The 14347-nt window shown below is 46.5% G+C and overlaps 1 pseudogene; it reads left to right on the forward strand.

The window, feature by feature from the left end:
• Nucleotides 1-7356: 7356 nt before the first annotated feature.
• LOC147711360 (SWI/SNF-related matrix-associated actin-dependent regulator of chromatin subfamily B member 1-like) lies at nt 7357-13017 on the forward strand (annotated as a pseudogene).
• The last annotated feature ends 1330 nt before the right edge of the window (nt 13018-14347 follow it).

Genomic DNA, 14347 nt, shown 5'->3' on the forward strand with positions numbered 1-14347 from the left:
CACAGGTGCTGGGTCATTGATGGTAGCCAGGGGGAGGCTGAGGTGAAGATGGTGCAAGTTGCAAAGATCACCTGACCCCCACAGCGAGACCCATTCATCCTCGCCCACTATGCCCTGAATGTGAAGGGCTGTGGGCAAGGTGTTAAAACTAACACTGTTTATGTGCTGCGTGGGCCCCACGGGGGCCGAGGTGAAAATGGCTCAAAGGTCTGCGCAACACCTGGCCCCCAGGAAGGCCAATTTTTTCAAACAATCACCCCATCCACAGCCACTCTCAGCATGATTGCTTTGCAAGGCGGGGGTGACTGCGGCCGCACAGTGAATTTGCATTCATTTCTCTCTCTCTGTCTCCGTGCCCTCTGTGGGCCATTTTTTTTCCTCCCCTTTCCTAGTCGACAGAGAGCATGGAGACAGAGACCGAGAAATGAAAGCAGCTTCACTGTGCGGCTGGGAAAGGGGAGAAAAAAAACGGCCCACAGGGGGCACGGAGACACCGGCCCTTCGGCCGATGCCCTAATGCCCGCATTGCCAATCCGCCCCTGGCCGTACTCCTTGGTATAGGAAGGTAGAACTATTCAATAAACCATTTAATAAGAAGTAAGGTATGACATAATAGCCAGCTCTGTGTTTGTGACTGGATCTTGTGTCATGTGAAGATAGTGGAAGTATCTTAATCTAACATGTAGACAATGATGCCCCATTATGTGATTCCCTCACTGAGTCTGCAATGGAAGTAGGAGAAATCCCACAGTGAGCAGTACTGTGTCATCTCACACTGTGTGAGCGGACAGAGTGCAATTTCTGCAATGTCTAGCACATAACCTGATAAATCATGTGGTCGACGAGTTTGTTCAGTAGAATAACAAAGGATACATTTCAGAAAAGTGTGAGATGTGTGTATGTGCTATGGTGTGGCAAGCCTGGATTAGTTCACAATTTCCCACTAAAATAACAGTTGTTGAACAAATCATGTGATTCTAAGCATATGAGTAACACATTGCAATATATCTGTAGGCTGTTCACAGTATCAGAAGGAAAAATAGAAAAAGAACATCATAATTCCAGGTATGTCACGCACTGAAAATGTAGTATCAAATCTTATTTAAATTTGTAGTCTAGGTACATGTTTGATACTAAAAGATCAACGCACAGTTAATTCTCAGGCATTCCAACATTCTGTGCCCAAATATATGCATAGATAATAAGCCGCAGGCAAGGAGAAAATATGACAAAGCGTAGGGGAAAATCTGACAAATGTATGTGTGAGTGTCGAACATGCTGCCACCTTCACTACCTATATTGCAAATAAACGTATGCAAGATAATCTGATCCTAAATGGGATACTTTACATACATAGTGGGTGCAATTCTCATATAGCTGACACAAATATTCTAACTTACTTATCATAGCAATCTTCTCGCTAAACATGAAAGTTATCATGTTGATGTGTTATAAGTCTTACACCATGTCCAATATGTGCAATGACACACATATGTTGAACATACAGAACATACATGTGTAAAGCAAGGGGTCAACAGTAGGCAAAACATATCTGTTAAAAGTTAAAAAAAATCAGATGAAAGACCTCTGTACTCACCTCCTGTGGTCTGCAAGACTATTTTATCAGTGCAATTTTGCATAACATCTGTCTTGAAACAAATGTGCCATGGGACTATGAGACTGAAATCCCACCTGAAAATAAAGAGAACGATGAAACTGGTGCAGATGTAGAGCACACAACGGACTGTTGTGTGAGATGGGACAACATTGTTGTCAATTTGTTTTCATAATTTACTTAAAATCAATAGCCCCTCAGCCATGATTTCGGTTCTGTAAAAATAGATCAACTTTCAAAATTCCAAAAATATTCACGTGTATCATTTAAGTTTTGATTGAAAATGTTGTTCCAATCACTGTCACTGTAATTAAGAAGATGTTCAGAGATACCAGACAAATATATCACATATGAAGTCACAAATTATGTGTGTGTGACATCAGAGCCACTATCAACAAATACTGCTTGGAATGGCCATACATCTGAGCCAAAATAAATACATCAACCTCAATGCATGTACCATAAAAATTATAATCCCATCAAATCAGCATGATTGTTCAGTTGTCATCTCTTCACCATACAAGTACCATTTGCACCCTTTAACTCCACAATGTAAAATGACTGTGTAATGAATGATACTTTGTAAAAGAATACAATGTCTCTAAATTAAGTCCCCATGTGGCCTATCAAACATATAAAACTCATAGAAAATCATGTCCCACTGAGATTGATATATGCAACAACCAGCTGTATACTGTAGAGAAAGGCAAAAAGATGCTAGATGAGAAGGCCTGTCACCCAATAAGTCCTGTAGATATGTGTGCATCCATCTGTACATATCCATGTTCAAGGTGATCATGCAATGGATAACCCACTAAGGTATATGGGCAATATATAATGCCAAATCTACACTAGTTGTGAAGTATTCATCACATTTACTTAAAAAACACGAAGTTCCACATCAGCTCTGTCATCTAAATAGACCAATAATTAGTGAAGTCAAAAGAAGACAAACATGTACATCTACAAAGCGATACAGACACAGTGTTGTGCATACCAACGGACTCACAATCATTGGCTATTTTATACTGGTAATCACACTGCAATTAAAATAATGAGACACAAACAGGGTTATGACATACTCTGAGTGATGAGAAAGCTTGGGAAGTCACAAGATCAAACAAAGAACATGTTAATTTTTGTTCTGGCAACAAGTCATATTTGAGGAAATTACATATAAGACCACACAGGTACATCATCCTTAGTGTGACCACTTATCACTAACAGTCCTGAGTTATGTATGAGTGCATGGATACGTCATGGTTGTAGTCTTACCACAGAAGGACAAAAGAGTCTCTTGAAACTCAGAATGGAGTTTTAGTCGAAGAGTGCCTAAAAGCAGAGGGGACAGAGTATATGCTACACCGGGACGTCCAGGAGGCAAGGAACACGAAGACCACTCAAGTTCAAGAAAACAAGTTAAGTGAAGAGGCTTCAAGCTTGGGTACAAAGAAGCAGTAGCCTGTGCTGCCAGGATGCTGAAGACAACAGAGTCAGTCCATCCAACCAACCGTGTCGGCATGGGTCAGTTATAAGGGGGACAGACTCGTAAGCAGACTATCTTGATGCGTCCGACTCTGTTGGCATGAGTCGGTCATGGTAACAGTTGCGGTCACCGGGTGATTGAAGAAACGCAGCAACACTGGGCGCAGGGGTTTGGTTACACAGGTTCCACAAGGGATGCTGCCCTTAACTTGATGAGAGGACAGCTCAGGTCTCGATGGAATGCAGACCCACCACCTGTGTTGCAGAGTCCTGTGGAGTCCATGGGAGCCCAGGTTCGGCACACCAGTTGATCTTGTTGTGGTGCCTGTGGATGCAAGGGATTGACTCCTTCACTCCAAGGAAGATTTCTTTGGATGTCTTTAGTTGTCCACTGGCCCAGGACGGAACCTGCATGGAGCAGGAACACTGATGGTGTAGCGAGTTTGCAGGACCACGAGATCAGGAGTCAACAAAGTCTTGGTCCCAAAGCAAAGGACGACTCACCCAGAATGCCCAGGCGGTCAAAGAAGAAGTTGAGTTGGATCTGAATCAAATCCAATGATGAATCTAGGGACCCACCCAAAGGTAAGCCCTTAGGTACCCTACGGTGAGGGTTAGGACGATTCAGGTGTCGGTCCCAGAGGAGGGGTTGGGCAGTGGTGAGGATACTCTCATGTCCTTTGTCCAGTTTCACGCCAGAGAGGGAGCCAACAACTCCCTGATTTGGCTTGAACTGGAGAATGCAAGGATGGCACCAAATGTGCCCTTTCTAGCAGATAATGTGGGGCTGGCAAGCTCCCCTGCACAGCCCAATACTAAAGGGCCAGATGTAGGATGCAAATACCGGTTGGTAATGCCGATTTCGGCCGTTACCGACCGGTATTTGCTGTTTGACATGTAGGGGGCCTTATAGTTACAGAATCGGTATATTTACCGATTCGGTAAATTTACTGATTCTGTAAAATACTGAATCTGTAAATGTACCGAATCGGTAAATACAGATGTAGGTGGCACTTTAAACAGTGCCACAGGCCCTTACCGATTCGTTATTTACCAACAAATACTATTTGATGGTAAATAACGAATACCTGTGTACATGCACATCTGTGCATGTACACCTGTGCCATGTCTGTGTGTCACATGGCACACAAGCCTGAATCAGGGGTGCAACAGGGTGTCAAAGTGACACCCTGTCCCCCTTGCAAAATCAGTAATTTTACTGAATCGGTATTTACCGATTCGGTAATTGACATTGATGCCTATGGGCCTCAAGGCCCATAGGAATCAATGGCAATTACCGAATCAGTAAATACCGATTCGGGAATTACCAAATCATACAGATTCGGTAAAAATTATCGATTTTTTACCTACATCTGATTTACCGATTCTAGAATTTACCTACATCGGGCCCTAAGTCCTGTCGGGAGGTGGTCACACTTCCCTGTGACAGGAAACCTATTGTCCTACCTTCCCCTGCTCGGGCTTGGCCCAGCAGCAGGAAGGCAGAATCACGTCTGGGGTCGGCAACAACCCTAGGTTGCTGTCAGGCTCTGTTAGCTTGGTCCAGGGAGGATGGATGGCCTCCCAGAGGTACCTACCATGGATGGAATCATACCTTCAACACTGGATACGGTCTTGGGGTATGATTCCAACATGTTTGATACAAAAGCCCAGGTTTGGTCCAGCTAGTTTAGAGATGGTCCTCGCGTAGTGATTTTTTAAAATTGTATTTTATTTTATAGAGTTTTATATAGCGCGAACATGACCCGAATCAGGTATCAGAGCGCTTTACATAGCACCTGTTGCATTACATGAGGGCACATTCATTTTTGTTAGGCACGGGGAGATTAAGTGATTTGCCCAGAATCACAGGATGTTCAGCGTCATTGCCGAGACTCAAATCCAGTTCCCCAGATTCAAGGTTGACCGCCCTAGCCGTTAGGCCTCTCTATATCATAATGGCTGATTCACTTACAAAGTCTGGGGAATGTAGTCCACAGTTTGTAAGGGTGGTCTGCTCATACAGGGCCACCCTTATACTCGGAACAGAGCACCCTGCCTTCAGGACTGGAAGGCCTCCCAGAGGGGTGACATATGGGTCTCAAGTGCAGTGAGTGTGAGACATTTGCATCTCATGTGAGTGGTGCATGCACCAAATCACACAGGTTGCAAAGGCAAGGCTGTAGCGGTAGTTTGGAGGATCTCTCATGGGTTGCATAATACCTGCTGGAGCCTAAAGGGGATCCCAGGGTACCATGCCCTAGGTACCTCAGTACCATATACTAGGGACTTACCGGTCTCCCCCAGTAGCCTAATAGAATGTACCAAGGCACTTACAATTACCAATTTAGAGAGGAAGCACAGTGGCTGAAGTCCTGATCAGCCAGATCCCGATCAGAATATTCAGAAACAAGTTGAACACCAGCAAAAACTGGGGGTAACCATGAAAGGAGATCCTAATTTCCTACAGCTAGTCTTTGTGAAAGTTGTGAGTCCACTTGTGCTACACAAGGTGAAGGATACTGATGTCAATCTTACAATGATTGAAAACCATATACTAAATACACCCATTTGGGAGTGCACAAGGGTAATGATAGGAGAACCGACACATTTTAAAGTATCCTTAGCCCCTGAGTCACAAAGACCTTCCAAAGCGGTAACTGTGTGTGGATTGTGAGATATTACACATATGTACGCATTGTCAGAATAGCGTTTGTAACACCAGAAACACTTGTAAACCATAAAATAGTCAGCTACATGAATACTGATAGATACACTTGTGCACAAATGATACCATCACATTATGGCCCCATTCATTAAGTGTTGTGTTGCAGGTGATCCACGCAAGGGGACACTGGTGTAATCAAAAAACTAAATAGGTTTTGTTAAGCCATGTGTTTGATAAGGAACCTTGTGGGTCCCTGAGTGCCTTGAAGAAACTAGAGGAACCTATGTCTGCCCAAAACAGTACTCTTGGGTTACTCAGCAGGAGAGAAGTGTGCCAAAGGTGAAATGGCATACACCATGCACCAACTAATGGATATGGACCCATCAAAAGATTGACAAATATCGCTAGCCCATGGAATGTGTCTCAGTTGTACAACTCCTCACCAGAGGTGCATGCGGATAACATACTGTATTCTCTTCACCTTGTTTGCACTTTCTAAGTGTGCTGTATTCAGTAGGAAACTTACAAATAGTAAATGTCTCAGAGGGTTGTGTATATGGTGTAAGTAAGGTGTACCTTCCTGCACCAAAATGTACCTGCCTGCAAGTCAGGCACCCTTGTAACATGATGGGTAGCTGTGTGGTACAGGGTAGGTAAAACTGTATCCAGCACTAGAAAAGGGCAGGAATGCTACATATTAGGAAAATTATGGAGCATTTTGGCCCTTTCCCATTCACACACTGCAGGCTAACAGGGTGCTTTGATGTGTTGTGTCACATGTATGTATCAAACATATGGCTCTTTGTGTGCATAACTGTGCAGGCACACGTGTATATTTGCAATATTTATCCAACCCATATATTTCACTACTTTTCCATTACTGATAAACCATATTGTTGAAAAACATCAACGTATAATATTGGATCATTCCATGTGATGGCAAATCGGACATTATTAACATATGAGCTGCATGGCCCTTTGAGTTTCTGTAGTTGGGCCGTTACGTAGGCCTTAGTGCTGTTGTAGTTGGGCCACTTGGTGGCCCTTTGCAGATAGATATATAGATATATAGATAGATAGATAGATAGATAGATAGATAGATAGATAGATAGATAGATAGATAGATAGATAGATAGATAGATAGATAGATAGATAGATAGATAGATAGATAGATAGATAGATAGATAGATAGATAGATAGATAGATAGATAGATAGACTTTATTGAGCTAATAATTAAAGTCATTACAATGCAGCTAAAATGGGTTCTTCCGAGGTTAATACAAATCTTTCATTTTGGTAAGACCATAAATACAATTAATAGAGTGATTCCTTTAGTAACAAGTAAGAAGTCAGAAAAAACCTCAAAACTAAAACAACTGTGCATCAACAGAGCAGATGAAGTTAAAGTGCTATATTTCCGGCATCTGCTGTTCTTAATAGGCAGTTTGTCAAGTGACCAAGGTGCAGGGTTGGGTTCTAGTGCAAAGTCTATTCCTAAAAGCCTAGTAAAGTGCATGGATGGATGCGAAGGGAGGCCGGCAGCCGGGAGTGAAAAACTGGTCCCGAAAGCGCAGAGAGTCCACCAGGATGATCATGGCGCTAAGCAAGACTTTCAGACAGAAGCCCGTTAAATTTCAGCTGGAGGAGGGCGGAGACTTCTTCATGATCGGCTCCGAGGTAGGAAACTATCTGCCTATGTTCCGCGGCTCCCTGTATAAGCGTTACCCATCTCTGTGGAGAAGACTAGCATCAGTGGAAGAAAGGAAAATAATTGTAGCTTCCTCACATGGTAAAAAATATCATGGTTATACTTCATTGGCCACCAGCGTCACTCTCTTGAAAGCTTCCGAAGTGGAGGAGATCTTGGATGGGAACGATGAGAAATACAAAGCAGTGTCCATCAGCACTGAGCCTCCAACCTACCTCAGAGAACAGAAAGCAAAGAGGAACAGCCAATGGGTACCGACATTGCCTAAAAGGTCCCATCACTTGGATGCAGTGCCTTCCTCCACAACAATCAACAGAAATCAAATGGGCCAGGATAAGAAGAGAACTTTCCCTCTTTGTTTTGATGACCATGACCCAGCAGTGGTACACGAGAATGCTTCCCAGCCAGAGGTTCAAGTTCAAGTTCAAGTTCAGTAATTTGTATAGCGCACTACTTACCCAGAGGGTCTCAAGGCGCTTGGGGAGGGTGGGTGCATTACTTATCGAATAGCCAGGTTTTTAGCTGCTTTCTAAAGGAGAGGTGGTTCTGTGTAAGGCGGAGGTGAGAGGGGAGAGAATTCCAGGTTTTGGCCGCTAAGTAGAAGAAAGATCTACCTCCCATGGTGGATCTATTGATGCGCGGAATTGCGGCGAGGGCTTGATTGGATGAACGAAGTTGGCGAGTGGGTGTGTAGAAGGACAGTCGTTTTTGAGGCATTCGGGTCCTAGGTCGTAGAGGGCCTTGTGTGCGTAGGTGAGGAGACGGAATGTTACTCTCTTGTTAACGGGAAGCCAGTGGAGATCTTTCAGGTGACCGGAAATGTGGGCTTGACGGGGGATGTCTAGTATGAGTCTGGCTGAGGCGTTTTGGATGCGTTGGAGTTTTTTCTGTAGTTTGTCTTTGGTTCCGGCGTAAAGGGTGTTTCCATAATCTAGTCGGCTAGTGACCAGTGCGTGGGTGACTGTTTTTCTTGTTTCGGGGGGGATCCAGCAAAAGATTTTTTTGAGCAGGCGTAGGATGTTGAAGCATGATGATGAAACGGCGTTGACTTGTCTGGTCATCGAGAGGGAGGAGTCTAGGATGAAGCCCAGGTTTCGAGCGTGATCTGTAGGTATGGGTGCTGTGCCCAGAGCCGTTGGCCACCATGAGTCGTCCCATGCAGAGGGGGACGATCCTAAGATGAGGACTTCCGTTTTGTCCGAGTTTAGTTTTAAACGACTGTTCTTCATCCATTCGGCTACTTCTTTCATTCCATCGTGTAGATTGGTTTTGGCGGTGTTGGGGTCTTTGGTGAGGGAGAGGATTAGCTGGTTGTCGTCAGCATAGGAAATGATGTTGAGGTCGTGTTGTCGCGCGATGGTTGCGAGGGGACTCATGTACACTTTGAAAAGGGTGGGACTAAGTGATGATCCTTGTGGTACGCCGCAGATGACTTCGGTGGCCTCTGATTTGAATGGGGGGAGGCGGACTCTCTGTGTTCTTCCGGCGAGGAACGAGATGATCCAGTCCAACGCTTTTCCTTGTATTCCGACGTTGCTGAGGCGTTGTATGAGGGTGCTGTGACAGACTGTGTCGAAGGCGGCAGAGAGGTCAAGTAGGATGAGGGCAACTGTTTCTCCGTTGTCCAGTAGCGTTCAGATGTCATCCGTAGCAGTGATGAGGGCGGTTTCGGTGCTGTGTTTGGCTTGAAAGCCAGACTGTGAGGGGTTGAGTGAATTGTTGGATTCAAGGAAGGCTGCGAGCTGGCTATTGACGGCTTTTTCAATGACTTTGGCCGGGAAGGGGAGGAGTGAGATGGGGCGGTAGTTCTTGAGTTCAGAGGGGTCCGCTGTGGGTTTCTTCAGAAGGGCGCTGATTTCGGCATGTTTCCAGCTTTCTGGGAAGGTAGCGGTGTTGAGGGAGCAGTTGATGACATCGCGGAGATGGGGTGCGATGATGGAGTCTGCTTTGTTGAAGATGTGGTGGGGGCATGGGTCGGTTGGCGAGCCTGAATGGATGGAGTTCATTAGGCAGATGGTGTCTTCAGTGGTGATTGGGTTCAATCAATCAATCAATCAATCAATCAAAGCATTTGTATAGCGCGCTACTCACCCGGAGGGTCTCAAGGCGCTTGGGAAAGGGGGTCTGCTACTGCTCCAACAGCCAGGTCCTGAGCTGCTTCCTGAAGGCGAGGTGGTCCTGGGTCAGGCGGAGGTGGGTCGGGAGGGAGTTCCAGATCTTAGCGGCGAGGTAGGAGAAGGACCTTTCCCCTGTGGTAGCTCTTCGGATGCGGGGGACGGCAGCGAGGGCATGGCCGGTCGATCGGAGCTGGCGTTTGGGAGCGTAGAAGTTGAGGCGGCTGTTGAGGTATCCTGGTCCTTGGTTGTGCAGGGCTTTGTGTGCGTGGGTGAGGAGACGGAAGGTGATTCTCTTTTTGACCGGGAGCCAGTGCAGGTCTCGCAGGTGTCCGGAGATGTGGTTGTGATGGGGGATGTCCAGGATGAGTCTTGCTGAAGCGTTCTGGATCCGCTGGAGTCTCTTCTGGAGTTTGTCGGTGATTCCGGCGTAGAGGGAGTTGCCGTAGTCCAGTCGGCTGGTGACAAGGGCCTGGGTGACTGTCTTCCCGGTGGGGATCCAGGCGCGAAGGTTGTTAGAGGGCGGTTTAGGTTTGGAGTGGACTGTTCTTTGGAAATGTTCTCAAAGCTGTTATGTATGTCGGCGATTTTGTTGTAGAAGAAAGAGGATAATGAATTGCAGAGGTCTTGGGAGGGAGTAATGTCGTTTGAGGTTGCGGTGGGGATGGTAAATTCTTTGACGATGTTGAATAGTTCCTTGCAGTTTATGGGCGTTGTTGTCGAGTCGATCCTTGAATGCTGATTTCTTGGTGGATCGTATCAATTGGTGGTGTTTGCGGGTGGCGTCCTTGAAGGTGGTCAGGTTGTTAGTTGTTGGGTTTTTTTTCCAGGTTTTCTCGAGGGTACGACATAACATTTTGGATTTCTTAAGTTCATCGTTGAATAAGGGGGCCTTTTTGCTACCTTGTTTGATCTGGTGGTTTTTCAAGGGTGCTAATTCGTCAGCGCTGTGGGCAATCCATTGTGTGAGTTTGGTGGCAGCTTGGTTTGGGTCCGATGATATGGCGGGGGGGTTTTGGTTAAGCAATGTGAAGAGTTGGTGGGTGGTGATTTTGTTCCAGTTTCTTCGAGGGATAGGTTGTGGTGGGTTGTGGGTCGTGGTCTTTTTGTAGCTGAAGTGAACGCAGCTGTGGTCCGTCCAATGGAGAGCTTTGGTGTGATCGAAGGAGATGTGTTTGCTGGAGGTGAAGATAGGGTCGAGCGTATGTCTGGCTAAGTGGGTGGGGGTGTCAACAAGTTGTTGGAGTCTGAGATTGGCCAGGTAGTCCAGAAGGGTGGTGGTGTTGCTGTCGTTATTCTTTTCCAGGTGGAAGTTGAGGTCTCCCAGTAGAATGTAGTTCTCGGAGATGAGGGTATGTGGGCTGATGAGGTCAGTGATGTCTTCATTGAATTGTGTGCGGGTTCCTGGTGGTCTGTATATGAGGGTGCCTCTAAGTGTGGTCCTGGGGTGGGTGTGGATCTGGAAGTGAAGATGTTCGGTGGTCGAGAGGTTGTCGTCGGAGCTGGTCGTGATTCGGATGGTGTTCTTATGGACGATGACGATGCCTCCTCCTGTTTGGTTGGTGCGGTCCTTTCGGATGATCTTGTAGGTGTCCGGGATGGCTATGGCAATGTCGGGTGCTGATGAGGCGTTCATCCAGGTTTCTGTAAGGAAGGCGATGTCCGGTGATGTAGTATTGAGAAGGTCCCAGAGTTTAGTGGAATGTTTGTGGACTGAGCGGGTGTTCAGCAGGATGCACTTCAGGTGGTTAGAGTCGAAGCTGTGTGTGGAAGAGGAGGATTTGGTGTGGGTCCTGATGCAGGTGAACTTGCATGAGTGGCATGAGAATGGTCCGTGGGTGTGTCCAGGAGTAGCTACGCAGCATTGTGGGGTGCGGCCAGGGTTGAGGGCAAGGAGAGTGGCGGCGTCATAAGTTAAGTGAGTGGAGTGGGTTTTGCAAGAGCCAGGGGGTCTGGCGCTGGGCACGGTCCAGGCACGGACAGGCGTAGACGGGCTTACCTGTGGCGCACCTTCGGCGTGCATGGGGCGCGACCGCTGCGCGTGAACGCTGCGCGCCTAAGCATCTGTCATATGTGGATGGAGGAGGGGGAGGGGCGAGGGCGGAGCAGCTGGGAGGCGGGAGCGGGGTCGAGGGCCGGGCTGGGAGGCACAACAAACAAACAACAAGATGGCTGCAAGCCACGAGAGGGAACAGGACGAGATTGGGCACGATCTAACAAGCAATATCGACTGGGCAGCACAATCAGGCAACAATTTGCAAAGCGAGTGGCACAGCAAAATAATAAGGCACAATACAATGTAAATGACGGTCTACTCAAGAAGCGCTGCGATGATTCTACTCAGTGCACTCAAGTCTGGTAATAAGCGTTGCTATGGCAGTGCAAGGTAAGCGCTACAATACCACGTGTGGGGGGAGCAGGGAGCAGCGAAGGAGCGACCGCTTCAGAGAGCCTCCGGACGGTCACAGCGCTGAAGCTGCGAAGGTAGAGCCTACACTCTCTGTGTGAGGGCGGAGCAGCTGGGAGGCGGGAGCGGGGTCGAGGGCCGGGCTTGGAGGCACAACAAACAAACAACAAGATGGCTGCAAGCCACGAGAGGGAACAGGACGAGATTGGGCACGATCTAACAAGCAATATCGACTGGGCAGCACAATCAGGCAACAATTTGCAAAGCGAGTGGCACAGCAAAATAATAAGGCACAATACAATGTAAATGACAGTCTGCTCAAGAAGCGCTGCGATGATTCTACTCTGTGCGCTCAAGTCTGGTAATAAGCGTTGCTATGGCAGTGCAAGGTAAGCGCTACGATACCACGTGTGGGGGGAGCAGGGAGCAGCGAGGGAGCTAGACATGGAGATTGATGGGCAGAAACTGCGAGATGCTTTCACTTGGAACATGAATGAGAAGCTGATGACTCCAGAAATGTTTGCAGAAATTCTCAGTGACGATTTGGATTTGAACCCTTTGATGTTCGTCCCTGCCATTGCTTTTGCCATCAGACAACAAATTCAGTCGTGTCCTACAGACAGTATCTTAGAAGACCAGTCTGTTCAGCAGGTCATTAGAAAGCTAAACATCCACGTGGGGAACATCTCCCTGGTGGACCAGTTTGAATGGGACATGTCGGAGAAGGAGAATTCTCCAGAGAAGTTTGCCCTGAAGTTGTGTTCTGAGCAAGGATTGGGTGGGGAGTTTGTTACTACCATTGCATACAGCATTCGGGGACAGCTGAGCGGCATCAGAAAACCTACGCCTTCAGTGAAAATCCACTGCCTACGGTAGAGATTGCGATCCGTAACACAGGCGATGCTGACCAGTGCCCCTTGCTAGAAACCTTGACAGATGCCGAGATGAAGAAGATTCGTGACCAGGACAGAAACACTAGGCGTATGAGACGTCTTGCCAAAACAGCTCCAGCCTGGTAAACGAAACCTTGAGTAGACATCTCGGAGATGTAATTACCTAACTCCCTGACCCCTTTTATAAAAAAAATGTTAAAAAAGAAAAAAAACGAGAAAAAAGGACTTCATATTGGATTGAAACAACTGTTTTAAGAACTTGGGAGGACAGGGGGAGGGACGCACACATTCCACTTTCGAGGCAGTAAAAAGCTGCTAATTAAGCACCGATTGTCCCCCTTTCCTCCCACTTGCATCACCCCAAGTTTTTTTACAGGTAGTGATGTATAGTGCCACATGACACTGGAAGACCTGTGACAGATGTCCCAAGCCCTCCTACATACCTGTGTACTTGACCTCTGTAAAGAGTTTGTTGTTTATTTTTGTTGTTTTTTTATTTGTATAGGTGCCGTGAGCACTTCTAGAGCTTTTTAAATAAAAAAAGGAATGCACAATTTGAAAGTGCATGGGGTTTAACAACATGTCAGCATAATCTAACTGCAACAGCGGTGGTTATCTGACTTCCAATGGGTGTCGTGTTGAATGCAGAACTGCTTAAAGTGCTTGTGTGTATTGCACGGAATATTGGACGCAGCCAGAACTTTCTAAGTGGAAGCAACTTTTCAGAAAGGCAAATAATGTGGGACAGGGAGTCCTTTTCCCTTGGACAAAATCTTCATAGCCTGTTGTCATTGTCCAATATTCTCTAGCCATACCACTAGTCTTTTAAAGGGAACATGGCAAATCTTAGTTTCATCAGCTTCTTTTTCATTTCCTTGCCAAGGGGTACCAAGCGATAGCACGGGAGGACACCGGGCGCATAATAAGCCTCACTGCCAAAGTGCAGTGCGCTTTTTTCCTCAGAGCCGACAAATCCAGCTCCCTTGAAATTATTTTAGTTTGCTTTGACAATACTTTTGATGTTAGATCTGCGGTATGGGTACTAGCCCATATCTCTCATGCCTTCAGTTCGCTCAGTGCAGTGTTCAGGTAACCTGTCTGTGGGGTGTTTATTATTTCCCAAATGATGTGTGTTAATATGACATTCTTTGCTTGCTTAGCTTGGAGACAGTAGTATAGAGGTTTTGCCTTCAGTATGAGATGTTGCAAGGACAAGCAGAATTCTAGATGAATTCGGGCAGTAAGAAGTACAATCTAGTAATGGCCCTTTGTGTTGATGGATTTGTGCTACTGCATGCTATAGGCATTGTGCTACATATGCCACTGCATAGGAAACATGCGTTGCATGGCTATTTGTGCACACTCTATAGGTCATTGCATGGCCCTTTGTGTTGCTGCATTAGTGCTACTCACTGCCTGTTTATCTGATCTGCGCTATATAGGCCACTAAGTAGAA

The sequence above is a fragment of the Lissotriton vulgaris genome, chromosome 5, assembly GCF_964263255.1.
Source record: "Lissotriton vulgaris chromosome 5, aLisVul1.2, whole genome shotgun sequence".
In the NCBI taxonomy this organism is placed as follows: domain Eukaryota; kingdom Metazoa; phylum Chordata; class Amphibia; order Caudata; family Salamandridae; genus Lissotriton; species Lissotriton vulgaris.